Source organism: Castanea sativa, chromosome 5 (genome assembly GCF_040712315.1).
Source record: "Castanea sativa cultivar Marrone di Chiusa Pesio chromosome 5, ASM4071231v1".
Classification (NCBI taxonomy): Eukaryota; Viridiplantae; Streptophyta; class Magnoliopsida; order Fagales; family Fagaceae; genus Castanea; species Castanea sativa.
In genome coordinates this window covers 53,053,813-53,068,593 of record NC_134017.1, presented here as the reverse complement: position 1 = coordinate 53,068,593, position 14,781 = coordinate 53,053,813, and the positions used below count along the sequence as shown (strand labels likewise).

General features: G+C 33.8%; 1 long non-coding RNA gene and 1 pseudogene across 1 annotated transcript; both read left to right on the top strand.

Moving 5' to 3' along the window:
• The first annotated feature begins 5,276 nt into the window (after nucleotides 1-5,276).
• On the top strand, nucleotides 5,277-6,901 carry LOC142633756 (uncharacterized). Its single transcript, XR_012843958.1, has 3 exons — nucleotides 5,277-5,785; nucleotides 5,962-6,059; nucleotides 6,870-6,901. It is a non-coding gene; the product is annotated as an uncharacterized LOC142633756 (long non-coding RNA).
• Nucleotides 6,902-8,285: 1,384 nt separating this feature from the next.
• LOC142633755 (beta-adaptin-like protein A) lies at nucleotides 8,286-10,401 on the top strand (annotated as a pseudogene).
• The last annotated feature ends 4,380 nt before the right edge of the window (nucleotides 10,402-14,781 follow it).

The following is a 14,781-nucleotide window of genomic DNA, read 5'->3' as shown; positions in this document are numbered from 1 at the left end:
CAAACTATTTTTTTAGTTAAATTTTGGAGCAGACACATTGAAATGGGGAGGCTATGTTTTCACTCTGCCAAGTGATAATACTAGCCCTCAAATGGGTGGTGGACGATTTGATAGTGGTATATATCTACGAACTTCTTACTTGACTAATGTACAATATCTAGATGACAATAATCAATTAGTTCGCTTGCCAAATGATATTCAAACCGCTGAGTCTTGTTGTTACCTTGAAGGGGATGAATCATACAAAGACGACGCAATAGGTTATACCTTTTGTTTTGGAGGAAAAGATGGCACACAATATAAATGTACATAGTAAATGAAAAGGCAATGTCAGTGAATCTAGATGAAAACTAATAAGAAGCTGGTTACATCAATAGTTTATAAAAATATTGTAAAATAGTTTAAGGCTGTAACATTACTCATCTGAATAATAGAAAATAATTTCAAGTAATATGTTATCCACAATCATTTCATGCTAAAATAATGGCAAAATTTGAATTTTTTTTCCTTTCTTTATGGTTTTTAAAAAAAATAAATTTGTGCCCGCAAAAAATATTTTTATTTTATTTTAGTTCCTGGAAAATCAATCGCTGAGGAAGTTAAAAAATATTTTTAGGCAGAATATATTCCAAAGCTCTGAACCAGACTCATGTTACCGTTATCCCAAATTACATACAAATCCAATTAAAGCACAATTAAATCACCAAATTATATTTGACAAACTAGTAGTAGTAGCTTTGCTTCCATCCTCCCAACTATTCTCCATAATATTGCTCTTTAACCTAAAATATTTTAAAAATGAAAAATCACATTAATAAAACAAGAAATTGTAATTAAGATGTCATGTACTCCTTTGGCTTATGGAACTCAATGCATCATTTATCACTCCACGCACCAACCATTTTCAATCTCATGCAAAAACATAATTAACGGCATTTTTCATCACAAAAAAAAAGAAAAGAAAAGAAAAGAAAACACTATTTTTATTTATTATAAGTATATGAGTAGTATACATCTTAGAAGCAAATATGTAATTTTGTAATAGAACTACATTAAAAATTAGCAAACTTAAACAAAGTTCCTTAACGGTTATACCTTATATTTCACAGTTGAATTGAACTGTATCTAAAAACACATTTCTAAGTTCAATTTATAGACACTCTGTTAAGACTCTTTAAGCTATCAATGGTTAAAACTAAGAAAGGAATTTCCTGGTTGATTTCAAGGACAACCGGGCCTCCTCAAGAAAGGTGGGAGATAAGGAATGATTAAGAACTAAGAATGTTCATATTATTCATCAATACCTTGCTTCCCATTACAATGCTCTTTTATACACTCATGCCTTGCCTTCTAACTAACTACCACGTAACTAACTGATTAATACCAAACAACTAACTAACTGCCTAACTGCCATGGACTATAACATGCTTAATACAATGCTTAGCACGTCTAATTACAATTCAGCACATGCTCAAAACCAATACAAATGCTATACAATACAATGCAGCGTGCTCTCTAACACACTCATTCAATAGGTTTTGAAATGATAACCGCATCCTTCACTCTATTCTTTCAAGAGGAGAAGGTGCATATATACAGCACTATGCTGATTATTATTCTCATTGTAATAAATGAAGCAACCAGCTCGTAGCTTATATATAAGATTCAGAAATACCTTTGGGGTGAAAGTGACACCAACTTCAATCTCCCCACAATAACTTTGCTCTTTACGAACCACACTATATTTGCGAGGGTGTAACTCAGCAGTTCCATTCTCCACTCCTACTGCCATTAAATCCTCCACACAGATGCTGCAAATGGAAAAATTTTCTAGTATGGGAGGAAGGACAATCAAGCAACAGAGATATATATATTGCACATCAAAAATTGCTTTTCATGCTCTACATTATCCCTCCAGTCCCTCCTATCAATTAACCTCACTGTTTACATCTAAATGTCTTTTCAAATGGCTTCAAGCCACATAAAAAATTATACCTTTTGGAGGAGAAGTATTTATGAAAGTCTTAATTGAGTATATAAAATGTAACAAAAAGACATGATGTTATGATGTCTCAAGTGGCTTGCCCAATGAAGTCATCAACAGAGAATGTGTCCTGATCCATGATGTTTAGAATAAGTTTGCATTGGTCTCCTTGTCCGGATACTCTACCCTAAATGTAATTTTCTCATTCCACACTGGAGATCCACCTTGACCTGCACCAATATTGATATATCTCATTATTTCTATAAAAGAGACTGCAACTATAAAAGCAGGATACCCTATACATATTTGGTTTGGTGCATTCATCAAACAATTTAAAATTTAAATTGTAGAGGCAAAATTTGAAAGCAAGCCACTCCCTCTTTCTCCCTTAATCAAATTATATGTTCTGGAACCCAAGTCCACAAATCCTAAGTTGGACCAAGTTATCATAGGCTGAAACAGAAGTTACTAATAAGTTTTCTTGTAACTCTATAATTCGAGAGGTGTTGAGCCAAGTATCGAGATTCATTTATTCTCAATAGATCAATAGGTACAGAGTGGTATCAAAGTCTTGATTTCTTGAACAGTTTCTTATACAGTCTTGTGCCTTCAAATCATACCACTTGGACATTCCTTAAACACACTTAAACTAAGACTCAATTACATATAGAGTGCATTTCATCACATGTTTGCCAATACACAAAAATATGACCCTAACAATCTCTTTATTTGACAATCTATTGGCAAAACCACAAGAGTACATTGAATGTCCTAGAATACATTTTACTCAAATTACAAGAAAAATAGCCTAATCTAAACATTTAGTCTCTTGAAGAACTTTGCAAAAAGAGAGCTCTAGTGTTGATCTAGCTTAGAAACCTATCTTTCAATGCGTTGGATTCAAGTTACACTTGGTGTAACTCTAAATAATAATATACCATTGAATAACTTGTTATAAAATTTATATTTTGAAAATCTCACCCTTAAATTATATCTTTTTAATATTCATACCAATTTTCACGTTAATTGGATGTTATTTACCATTCAATTCATAAACTTATATTTTATGCATTATTTTAAACTACAAAAATTTGAGGAACATATATTAATTTTTTCTAAGCGGTCATTCATACAATACTATGAATTCTTGAATGCATGTGTATTTTCATTCGTAATTAGATCACATATTGTTGAGGATGTTTTGCGACAAGGGCCAAAAATGCAAGAACAATCACAAAACACCCCTCAGATTCTTTAAAGTATGATTAAATAGAAAAGTTCAAGCTCAAAAGTCCAATTCAATGAATAAAGGCTAGTGGTGCATCACAAGAACTAAATCAAAGTGCAAAACAACAAAGAGATGGAAAATATGCCTAATACACTAAGTCTAAAACTATTTTTCACATATAGCAGGAGGAGGAATTTGAGAGAGATAGTGAGGGAGAGAGAAAAGACTCCTTGGTACCACTATTTTCACCTCTAAACTTCAGAATGTTGTAATTCTTAAGTGGCTGAGATGATTATTGCTTTGAAGTTGTGGTTTTAGAGGAAAAACATGAATTAATTGTGTTTGATCTGATTGGGGGTTTTAGATCAAGCTTGGGACATCCTTAGGGACTGATTTTTGGCTACACTACAAATAAACTGGGTTTAGGCAGCATTTGTAAAACGTTGTTGTAGACACAAATGGTCTAAAGCGTTGGTTAAAATGATGTTATGCCAATTTTGGACCAATAAGATGTTAAAATGGTGTTTTGGTTCAGTTTGCTTTTGTTTGAATAAGAGATTGACTTACTTTTAGCATCAATAACGGAAAGCTTTCATCAAAACTCATTGCTTGCTCTTCCCCTAGCTGATTCAAAGCATTGGGAAGCTACTTCTAGTAGCTAGGGCTGCCAAAGAGGCCATCAAGGCTCTAGTGGCTAAAATGGGCTAGTCAACAAACTTCAGCTAGCCACATGCAGTAGGAATTGTATATTTCCGTTTGGGTGAAAATTTTGGGTACTAGACCCTTTCCATGAGCTATAGGTGCTGCAAGTATCCCCAACCTACTTTGCAACACGTATGGCCTGGGCTCATGCAAAAGGTCTAAAAAAGGTATATCCATACCTTCTAAACCACATTCCCTCAAATTCTCCTTGTGTCAAATGGTCTTGGGTCATGTTTAAAAGAATAAAATAAATTACAATGCATTAGTTGGGCTCACAAGAAGGCCGGGCTTAGTAGATTTGGGCTTGTACAAAAATGTGTTATGAAAATGAGCATCAACACATATTTATAATAGGGTTTAAAAGTCAAATGGATGGAATTTTTAAGAATGCAACATCATGCATTATAAAAATATAACTCGATCCATCCCTTTATGAAAGTAGCTCCATCCATTTCTGTAACTTCACGTATTTACAATATAACTGACTTAGTGTCATTAATTCATACCTCCGACTAACACGGACTATATGTCATTATCACTATGATATCACTTAAACTTTGAGCTAGATGTATTTAAACTTTGAAGACAAGCCAAAAGGATTTGTTAGGTCACATTTTAGTCTTATGTGAGTTAAGAAAATCAACTATAAATTTTAATCAATCACTTAAAAATATTATCACTAAAATTACTGAGCCAAGATATTAATCACACACGACAAACTCCAATAAATCTATTGTTATAAAATCAATTATAATATTTTCTCAACTTAATGCCTAACTTGAGACCTACACCAAATACTCTAATATTTTCTCTCTAGGAATTTATATGAACTCATCTGAAATTTCCACTCACTCTAGATACAACAACTCTATGTAGCTGAAGCTCCTAATTTTTTTTTAATGAAACAACTTATATGAGACAACTTATAATATAGAAGCACAAACCGCCTCCAAAAAAGAAAGTCTATCACCGACCCCTGTCCTTGGATTCTCGGATAGATCAGCCTACAAAAGAAAGTCTATAAATTGATTTTTCCAAAAAAGAGGAAGTCTATACACTACAAGAAACATGACTTGTTTCAACCCAGTTTTTCCAAGGGTTCACTAAAAATGGTTGAAACAAACGCTAACAAACTGGTGCGCTAATTAAAATATGACTAATCTTGTTACAATAGCCATCAAAACCCTTGAAATAAACTAAAAAACTAAAATCCCACGTAATTGCTGCCTCCAAACTTTTACATTTTTGAACGAAATTCTAACGCAACCCTTAATAAAAGATATCCAAATGTTTCAACCTTTGAAATAAAGTCTCTCTCTCCCTCAAACTCAGAATTCAGAAAACCAATTTTGGAATAAGTCTTTGCTCACTCTCTTAGAAAATTCTCTCTCTCTCTCTCTCTCTCTCTCGAACTTTCAAAAACTTTCATGGAGTCCAACAACAAGAAAAACACAGAGACCATCAAATTCCTCTGCAGATATGGCGAGAAAATCCTCCCTCGCTACACCGACGACACTCTTCGTTACGTCGGTGGCCTGACACGTGTCCTCACCGTCGATCACTTTATTTCTTTCACAGGTTTGTGTGCTTTTCCATTTTCAGATTCGATTTTTGTGAATTTGTTTGGTTTGTTGTGAATAATTAATCAATTTTTTTTTCTTCTTGTTGTTATTGAGTTGATGGTGAAGCTCGGAGAGTTCTGTGGCTCATTGGTGGATCTTCAGTGTCAATTGCCGACCGGCGACTTGGAAACCCTAATTTCGATCACGTGCGACGATATGTTGAGGCGCGATGGTCGGCAATCCTATCTCCAACGACGACCTGCCATTGATAGTCAGAGCTTTCTCCTCCGCCCTTTCATCCGATTACAGGTCTCTCTCTCTCTCTCTCTCTCTCTCTCTCTCTCTCTCTCTGTTTGTTTCTCGAGAAAAAAAATTTTGAATTTGGAAATTACCAGTAGAACTTTGCAAAGAATTTTTTAGTATTCTCTCTCTCATTCTCTCCATTGATATTTCTCTTCCTTGCCAATAATATAATTTGGGGCTAGGGTTTGGATACTTTGGAAATGGAATTACATACCAGTCCTTTGGAATCTGAAGTATGGTTTGAACATATTATATTGAAGAAATGCTTAAAAATGAGTTGGTAAGTGTTAATGGTGTAGTATTTCGCTAATATCAATTTAAGTATGGGTTGGATCTATGAGGTTTTTTTGTGTTGCTGTGTTTGTTAAATTTAGGTTTCCTATGGAAACGAGCATTGGTTTATCAATAGTGTCAATTTAATTTTTACTTGGTTTGGGTCATTACAATTCAATGCTCTGTTCAACTTCTTTACATTGCAGAGATTTTTTACACTCATTTTGTTTATAAAATGTACTAGAGCTTATGAAGTTTATAAATTCATTTTCAAGTTATGTAGCTTGGAATTGGCAATCTATTTTTCCCATATATTTGTTATTGTTCTATTCCAATGATTACAGAGCCTGCATTCTTTTTTCTTTTTGATAAGATGTTTATGTCTGACCTGAAAGTATTAACTCGGTGTAGTTATGGCATGGTGTCAATGCATCATATTGATGCATTATAAACTTGTAAAACTTCCTGTAGTGCTAGAAAATTCACCATTTGAGTATGTGGGTAATAGGAATAAGACCTTCCATCTGAGTTAAAATTGTACATTTAGAGAAGTCTCAAAAAATGCCTAGTTGTAAAGGTCTTTATTTTGTAATTGCATTGAGTGGTTCACAGAGATGTTAAGCCTGGGAACTTCATCTTCTCTTGGAAGCTAAATAAAGGCTATCTCATTGATTTCAATCTTGCCATGGTTGAGATGCTTATCTTGCTAGTGCTACCATACTAATGTGAATATTTAAAGCAATCATTTCACTGAATTAAAAGTTAAAACATCAAAATAATTTGATGGTGTCTCTGTCTTCATTTTTCTTTTTCACAGGATTTGCAAAGCAAGTACACTATTGGAAGTAAGCTCTGCCATTTTAATCCTTATAAGTTGTCCTACATGATTCTTTGTCCACTGTATGAGTAATTTCTCTTGTTGGGTACTTAGTTATGTTCGAGTTCCACTGTATGAGTCAGCTTATATCTTCTTAAATGACTATATTTTATTGCTATTTTGTTCCTTGGTTAACTTTGCTGTTAGTTACACTCAGTTATCATAAATATTTAGTTTCTTCGAAATTTCTCTCCTTAATTGGCCAATTCATGCATCTGTGCATGTAAATCAAAATCAAGTCATAATGTTTCTATTAATCATGTTCCTCTCCCTCATTCAAATTCTGCTTCATCAATTAAAGATGATAAACTTGTGAATAATTTGGATAACGTAAGTTATTATCAGACTCTGTTCATTACCTTAGAAATTGGTGAGTGTCTCTGAAACCATAAATCCAAAACCTTGAACCAAGACAATGTTACACATGGATAATGAAAACTTTGATTATAGTGTTTTTAATCAATTTACTGCTATGTGGCCATTATGATATTCCCTAGTACTGCTGGATTGTAAGCTGACAGGTAGAGAAGAAGGGCCTTGTTGCATGCATGGGATGATAGCATTGAAGTATTACTTATATATAAAAAAGAATCATTTGAAGTTACAGAGTGAATGTCATTTAGTACCATAGATACTATAGATTGTTTTGGTAAATGGTTGATAAAATTTTTTTTGAATAGTGAAATTCCTTGTAGCATATGTAGAAGAACCACAATTTATCATCCCTTACTAGAATATTTGTAGGAAAATTTAAAATAAAAAAGCTGACATCTTCATGTTTTGATATGCAGGATTAGGAATTCAGTGAATGGGCCCAATGTCTTGTACTTGATTTGGCTGCTAAATATGTACCCTCAGATAACAATGAGATATTTGACATCATGAATCTCCTTGAAGATAGACTTCAACATGCAAATGGTGCCGTAGTCTTAGCAACCATCAAACTATTTCTACAGTTGACTTTGTCCATGGCTGATGTTCATTAGCAGGTGCTTATCAAAGCCTTTCTTCTTCATACTTTTAATTCAAACTGTTGAGAAACTATGTAGTATATCTAAATTACAATAGAGTTCCTTGGATTTGCATAATGATGGATTTGCTATCTTAAATAAAAAAAATAACTCTTGGCTATTACTATTAGTCTGGACAGCCCTCATTTTAATGAGGTTTAGACCACCCGGTATATGTTAAGCCATTGAAACACAATTCTACTTTATTTATCATTACAGACATGATTTTATGGGCAGGTAATCTTGATTACATTGTTACACCTTCTTTGATGCATGTCATCTTGGAAAAAATTGACTCCATCTTGTAACACTTGAGTTATTTTCTTGTGGTCAGCTTTTCTCTAATAAGAACTTTTACTGTTATTAGGTATATGAATGTATTAAAGCCCCTCTCTTAACACTAGTGAGTTCAGGAAGTCCAAAACAATCATATGCAGTTTTAAGCCACCTGCATCTCTTGGTGATGCGTGCACCATATATATTTTCCTCAGATTACAAACACTTCTATTGCTAGTACAATGAGCCATCTTATGTAAAAAAATTGAAGCTTGAAATGTTGACTACAGTGTCCAACGAGAGTAACACATATGAAATTGGTAAGCACACAGCATCTCAATTTCATTTCTTAGGGTCTTAAACCAAAAAGGATTGGGAAAATTTGTGTACTGTCATATTTGGTGACCCAGTCTCTGGTCACAGGTGCTATTATTCTTTGTTAGCTTTCATGTATCACTGATGCATGACCACCTTGAGTCTCTTTCAGTGACGGAATTATGTGAATATGCTGCAAATGTTGATATTCCTATTGCAAGAGAGTCAATTCGGGCTGTTGGGAAAATAGCACTGCAACAATATGATGTGAATGCAATTGTTGATAGGCTTCTTCAGTTTCTGGAGATGGAAAAGGACTATGTGATTGTTGAAGCTCTGGTGAGTTGTTATATTGTAAATCTAATATGCTAGTGTGATGCCTTTAATTCCTGCAAAACGTATGTTCATTGCTTAACTATATCTCAACAGGTTGATTGCACATTCCGGGTTCTTCTGTGTAGGTGCTTGTCAAAGATCTGCTAAGGAAATATCCACAATGGAGTCAGGATTGCATTGCAGTAGTTGGGAATATCAGCAGCAAAAATGTTCAAGAACCTAAGGCCAAGGCAGCTCTGATATGGATGCTGGGGGAATATTCACAGGAAATGAATGATGCTCCTTATATATTGGAGGGTTTAATTGAAAATTGGGATGAAGAACATTCAGCTGAGGTAATTAAGCTGCTTTCTCTACATAGTGTTCTTGTGATGCCTTGGCTATGGGCTTCTCGTCCTTTATATACACTTCTTTGTGATTTTTAATTTTTTAGGGGATCTGATTTCTTAAAAAAACAAATTTGGGGATCTGATTTACTTGTTAAAAGTTGTTCTCTTGTGAAAAGTAGGTTATTCAAAACAAATAGGCCAGTTTAATATCCCTGGGATCTTACTTATCAAAAATATCCCTGAGACCTTCAAATGTGTCATAACAATGTAATTGTAGGCTCATATGCTATGAGTTCAGTCATCTATTCCACTCCACATGTTGAGCTGTGTTCTGGATTGAATGCAAAAAATATTGGAACACATTGACATGATTTTTATTTTTTTCATTGGTAAGTCACACAAGCACCCAGTGGGTGTTGAACCCACAAACTTACCCTCCACCAAACACTTGCAATGGGAGGAGGTGACAGTTGAGCTAGAGCTCATTGGCAACATTATTTATTTCATTATCAATTGAGATACCTTAATTCCAAAAAATCACCCCTTCCCACTGTATATGTAAGTGCTCTTTATTGGCAGTGATCACATTTGGTTTGTCTATAATGGATTGGGGTGAGGTTCAAATTGACTGATCCACATAATTTTGCAGCCTTCCTACATGTTTACTGATAAGGAGCACCGGGGGCCTTTTGAGTTTTCAGACGAACTTGGAAATCTATCTATTGGGGCAGAATCTGCAGCAGGTACTGTTGTTCCAGCTCACAGAGTTGAGGCAAATGACAGGGATCTGCTTTTAAGTACTTCAGAGAAGGAGGAAATTAGAGGTCTTAATAACAATGGATCTGCATATAATGCTCCTTCATATGATGGTTCAGCTGTATCTGCTGCATCATAGGCATTATTAGAGTTGACCATTTTAAACCCCAGTGTACCAAGGCTTGCTCCACAATCTAGCTTGGCAATTGATGATCTCCTTGGATTAGGTCTACCAGAAATCCCTTCATCTGCACCTGCTCCTTCACCTCCTCTTTTGAAGCTTAATTCAAAAGTTGTTCTAGATCCAGGCACTTTTCAGCAAAATGGCGCCAACTGCCAATATCATTATCACAGGTTTACTCAAATTATGGCATTACTTTGATAATTATTGATGCTCCTTTTTCACTTTGTAACAAATGTTATGTTAGTGTGTAATTGTAGCAATATATAAATAAATATATATATATATATATATATATATATATATATATATATTTTGTGCATGATTGTGGTTTTTTTTTTTAATAAAATAAAATCTTATTTTGAGGGTTAAGAGACCCCTTAAATAACCTTTTTTTATCAATGGTTGTAATATAAATCTTTTAAACCTTGGTAAAAGGTTATTGAAGGGTCTCTTGACCCTCAAAATAAGATTAGAGCACTTGTTTTGAGGGCTACGAAGGCCTTCAAAATTTCTTTTTCGACGGTATATGTTTCAAAGGTTATCAAGGGTCAATTGGACTCTTGAAATAATTATTTTCAAGGTTTTTTAATACTTTTTCAAAGGGTTTTAACCCTTGAAAAAAGTCAGATTTGTTGTAGTGATAATCAGTTAATCACAAAGAAATTTGGCAAAAGATTTAATACTTCGCTAATAGATATTGTAGATTGTTAATTAATATATGGTACGTAAGAAAATCATGTCAATGATCCATAAATTCAGGTAAAAACTTGACAACTCAACGATCATGAAAAAAAAGTTATGATTTTTTTTTTTTTTGGTGTCATAGTATTACTCTTTTAAAAACTGTACTTGTTCTGCCTAACCAAAACTGATTTGCAGATGGGTTTTATGGTTTTCAAGGCATTGGAATGGAATGGCAACTCTGTGAGGCTAGCTAATTGGTTTTGGTAGTCGGGTTTTGGTCGGTGGACTTTCTGGTACTGTGTGTGACAGCTCGTCCCTTTAATTCAGCACAGAAAAAGAAGATTCTTAGACCACCTGGAGAGTTGAAATTAAAGACAAACAAAAGTTCTCTGTCGTTTTTATTTTTCTTTCTGTGAGTTGTTTTTTAGGTTCGAGGTGAGCTTTTGGTGTTTCTTTCACTGATACTGTGATCGGTACGGTGTCGGTGATGTGGCACATACACTCATCAGCTAAAAAAATATTCAAGATAAACGCAAACTAACATTATCAAAGACGTGCCGCGTGCGCTTTGATATCATGACGAAATAATAGAGAGATGCAAAATAAACAGTAATGCAAGAGAGGAGGCCAGATATATAGAGGTCAATATCTCTGATTAAGGCTAAAATCAAGGATATAATAATGGTGAACATTAATGGAATATATATCATACATTAACTCAACCTGCTTTTAATTGAACTACGTACTTAACAAAATTCTGATATATATTTGCTAGTACTGCATGCTGTACTATTATATAGATAAAGAAAAGAAGGTGTAAACACAGATAATCATCGGGGCTAGGGGATGGAGATTGGACATAGAGGTAGATAGAGGACTCTCTTCTGCGGTGTGCCTAGCAATGGAGCGGTGTTGTGACTCGTCGTTGTTGAAGCTGGGATATGGGTGCATGCCTTGATGATTGGGTGGACTGTACGTGGAGGGACATATATAATAAGGCCCACGCAGCATAGAGGCATGTTGAACTGGGTACTGTACGTGGAGGGACATTAATTATATTTTACACTATATAATTATATAAAAAAGAAACTACCTGATTCCTTGTATGGTACTAAAACCCTAGAGCCTCTACTGTGTTTTTTCCTGCTTCTCTTGACTTTTTAGTTTCAAAATTTGAGTTTTGTTATAAACCAAAATCTTAAATACTTTGAAGAATAAAGAAAGAAATATTGGATTCTACATTTTTTTAAGCAATTAAGGCAGTGGGACTTGTATATAACTTTGTAGGTATACCACTATACTTTTAGTATTTAACACTTTTAAAATTGATTTATTTTCTTAATTTATGTTAAGGAATAAAATTAGAGCTAGATGTATAAACATTATATATTTAGACTAATCTCTTACTTTGATTAAATTAGGCTATGTATGGAAAAAAAAAATTATAGTTTAAGTTTATATTAGATTTTGTATAACAGTTACAATTATTTATTTATTTTGTTATTATAATAGATTAATATATTTGGTTCTATTTTTTATATTATCTTTTAATTTTGGCCCCCGAACTAAAATTTTAACTTCGCCATTAGTTGGATGTATCAAATGGGTCCCTAACTAATTTGCTCTATGTGTGGCACAGTGGCACTAAAAAGAGTAAAATACTAAAATGTCACAATATCTTAAACCACGTTCAAAGAGATAACTAGGAGAGATAGAAAAAATTTCAAAATAGGTTGATTTTCTAAATAAATTACATTATCAATATTATTTGATGGACCTCATTTCACCATCGACTGCCGAAGCTATCGAGTCAATTGGATATATCTTGATTTGGGGAAGAACATGTTCTTCCAAAAAAAATTAATAATGAAAAGCAACAAAAGAATATTTTATTATTTAATTTAATTAGATTGAAGGTTTGTTTTTTAATTTAATTAAATTTTTGTTTAAATTTTGCTGGCGTGGCTTTTTTAAATGCCAAATAAATTTATTTTATTAGCCACACTAGCATTTAATTTGCCAACAGTGCACTCCGTTTGCTACGTAGACCATTTCCATTATTGAGATGACAATAGGGACCAAAATGGTAACGATTTTCGATTTTGAGGGACCAACATAGGCCAAAAAAGTAGACACCAATATGAGAATTGACAAAAAATATAAGGACCAAAAGTGTATTTTTGCCTTAAAAATATAAAATGCCTCAATTTCAATTTTTGCCCTAAATCCCTGAATGCATCAAGCCATCCTTGACCTCTATTACAACAACTTCATTTGATGTGAAACAAGGGTTTACCTATTATAACAAAATATTTTGATGTGAAATAAATGGTTACTTATTGCAACAACATATTTCACATAAAATAAGGTTTGACTATTACAACACATTTAGATGTAACAAGGTAATTCTTGCAACAATCTTAAACTGATGTAATACATTTAAGTTACTCTTACAATAAAAAGTATTTTTAACCTATTACAACAATATATTTTGATGTAAACCCCAACTTTACAAGACCCATCTTTTTCTTTGAGTATAGATGAATATTCTGACGAGGAATTAATGCCTTGGGGCTTAAATAAGCAGGTAGTCTGTGCAAGTGTATAGAAAAAATAAAAAAAAAAATTTTAAATTTTTTCTTGTTCATGCCCACTTCTTCAATATACACAACAGTGGCGCCACGTTTAGGCCAGGGTGTTCCCAGGTACACCCTGACTTGAAAAAATAAAAAAAAATTATTTGTTTACCCTTAAAAAAAATTAGGAACACCCTCAACCAAAATTAGAACAGCCTCAACAAGAAAAAAATTTATTTGTTCTCCTTTCAAGGAAAAAAAAAAGCCCAAATAAAAATTTTGTACTAAAATCTTTAAAAAAAAAAAATTATAACAGAACAAGCCACCAGGAAAAAAAAGCCCAACATTAATCCTAAACAATAGATTACAAACCCAATCTAAAGGAAAAAAAAAGAAAAAAAAAAAGTAAAGCAAACCCAACATGGTAGCATACCCACAGATTCTCAAAAAATAAAATAAAATAAAAAATAAAAAACCAAAACCCAATATACATGATTTTACAACTTAACCTAAAGAAACTTGAGCATGAGCAACAGATTCATCAAGTAAAGCAAAACCATTTATCAAAAAAAAAAAAAAACCAGAACATAGCACATTAACGACAACAACCAACAGCAACGGGTATGGGTTTCCCTCATATAAAAACCTCAGGTCCTCTACAAAAGCGACTTAGCAACGCTGCAACAGCCACATCTCGAGCAGTCAACAGCGAGATCAGAGATTCCCTTGCCCAGATCGGAGATTGGCGACGGCGAGATCAGCATAAGATGATAAGAACTTTAGGCAACGGCGAGATCGGCATAAGATGATAAGAACCTCAAGGTATTTCAGTTCTCTCTTTTTTCTTTATCTCATCTCTGCTCTGAGCCTCAACTAAGAGCGGCGTTCTCTCTCTCTTTTTCTTTATCTCATAGTTAGCCTTGTGACTATTTTTTTGATAATGCAGCGTATTGACTTACACTTAAACTTACTGACTATTTTTTTGTCTTTTGAAATCTCTCTTTTTCTTTGCTCTAACTTAGGGTCTGTTTGGGAGTTTATAAATGAATGGAATGGAATGATGATTAAATTGGCTTTCCTCTTGTTCTCCTTTGGTTAAATTGGCTTTTTGTGTTAGTGTATATATGTAAATATGTAATTGTGTATTTGTGTTAACTGTTGATTGGCTATTGTCAATTGAGTGGGGGATGGGGGTGGGGCCGTGGCCTTGGATTGGATTGAGGTAGTGGTCCTAGTCCACTTAAAAGCAACACCCAAAACAACATAAAAGACAAAAATAAAAAAATAAACTATGTTAAGCAGTGGGTTGAGTCAGGGGAATGATGCAGTGTATTTGTATTCTTTACATTGTGCAAAGCCAACTAAACAGTGAGGTGTGTGCTAGAT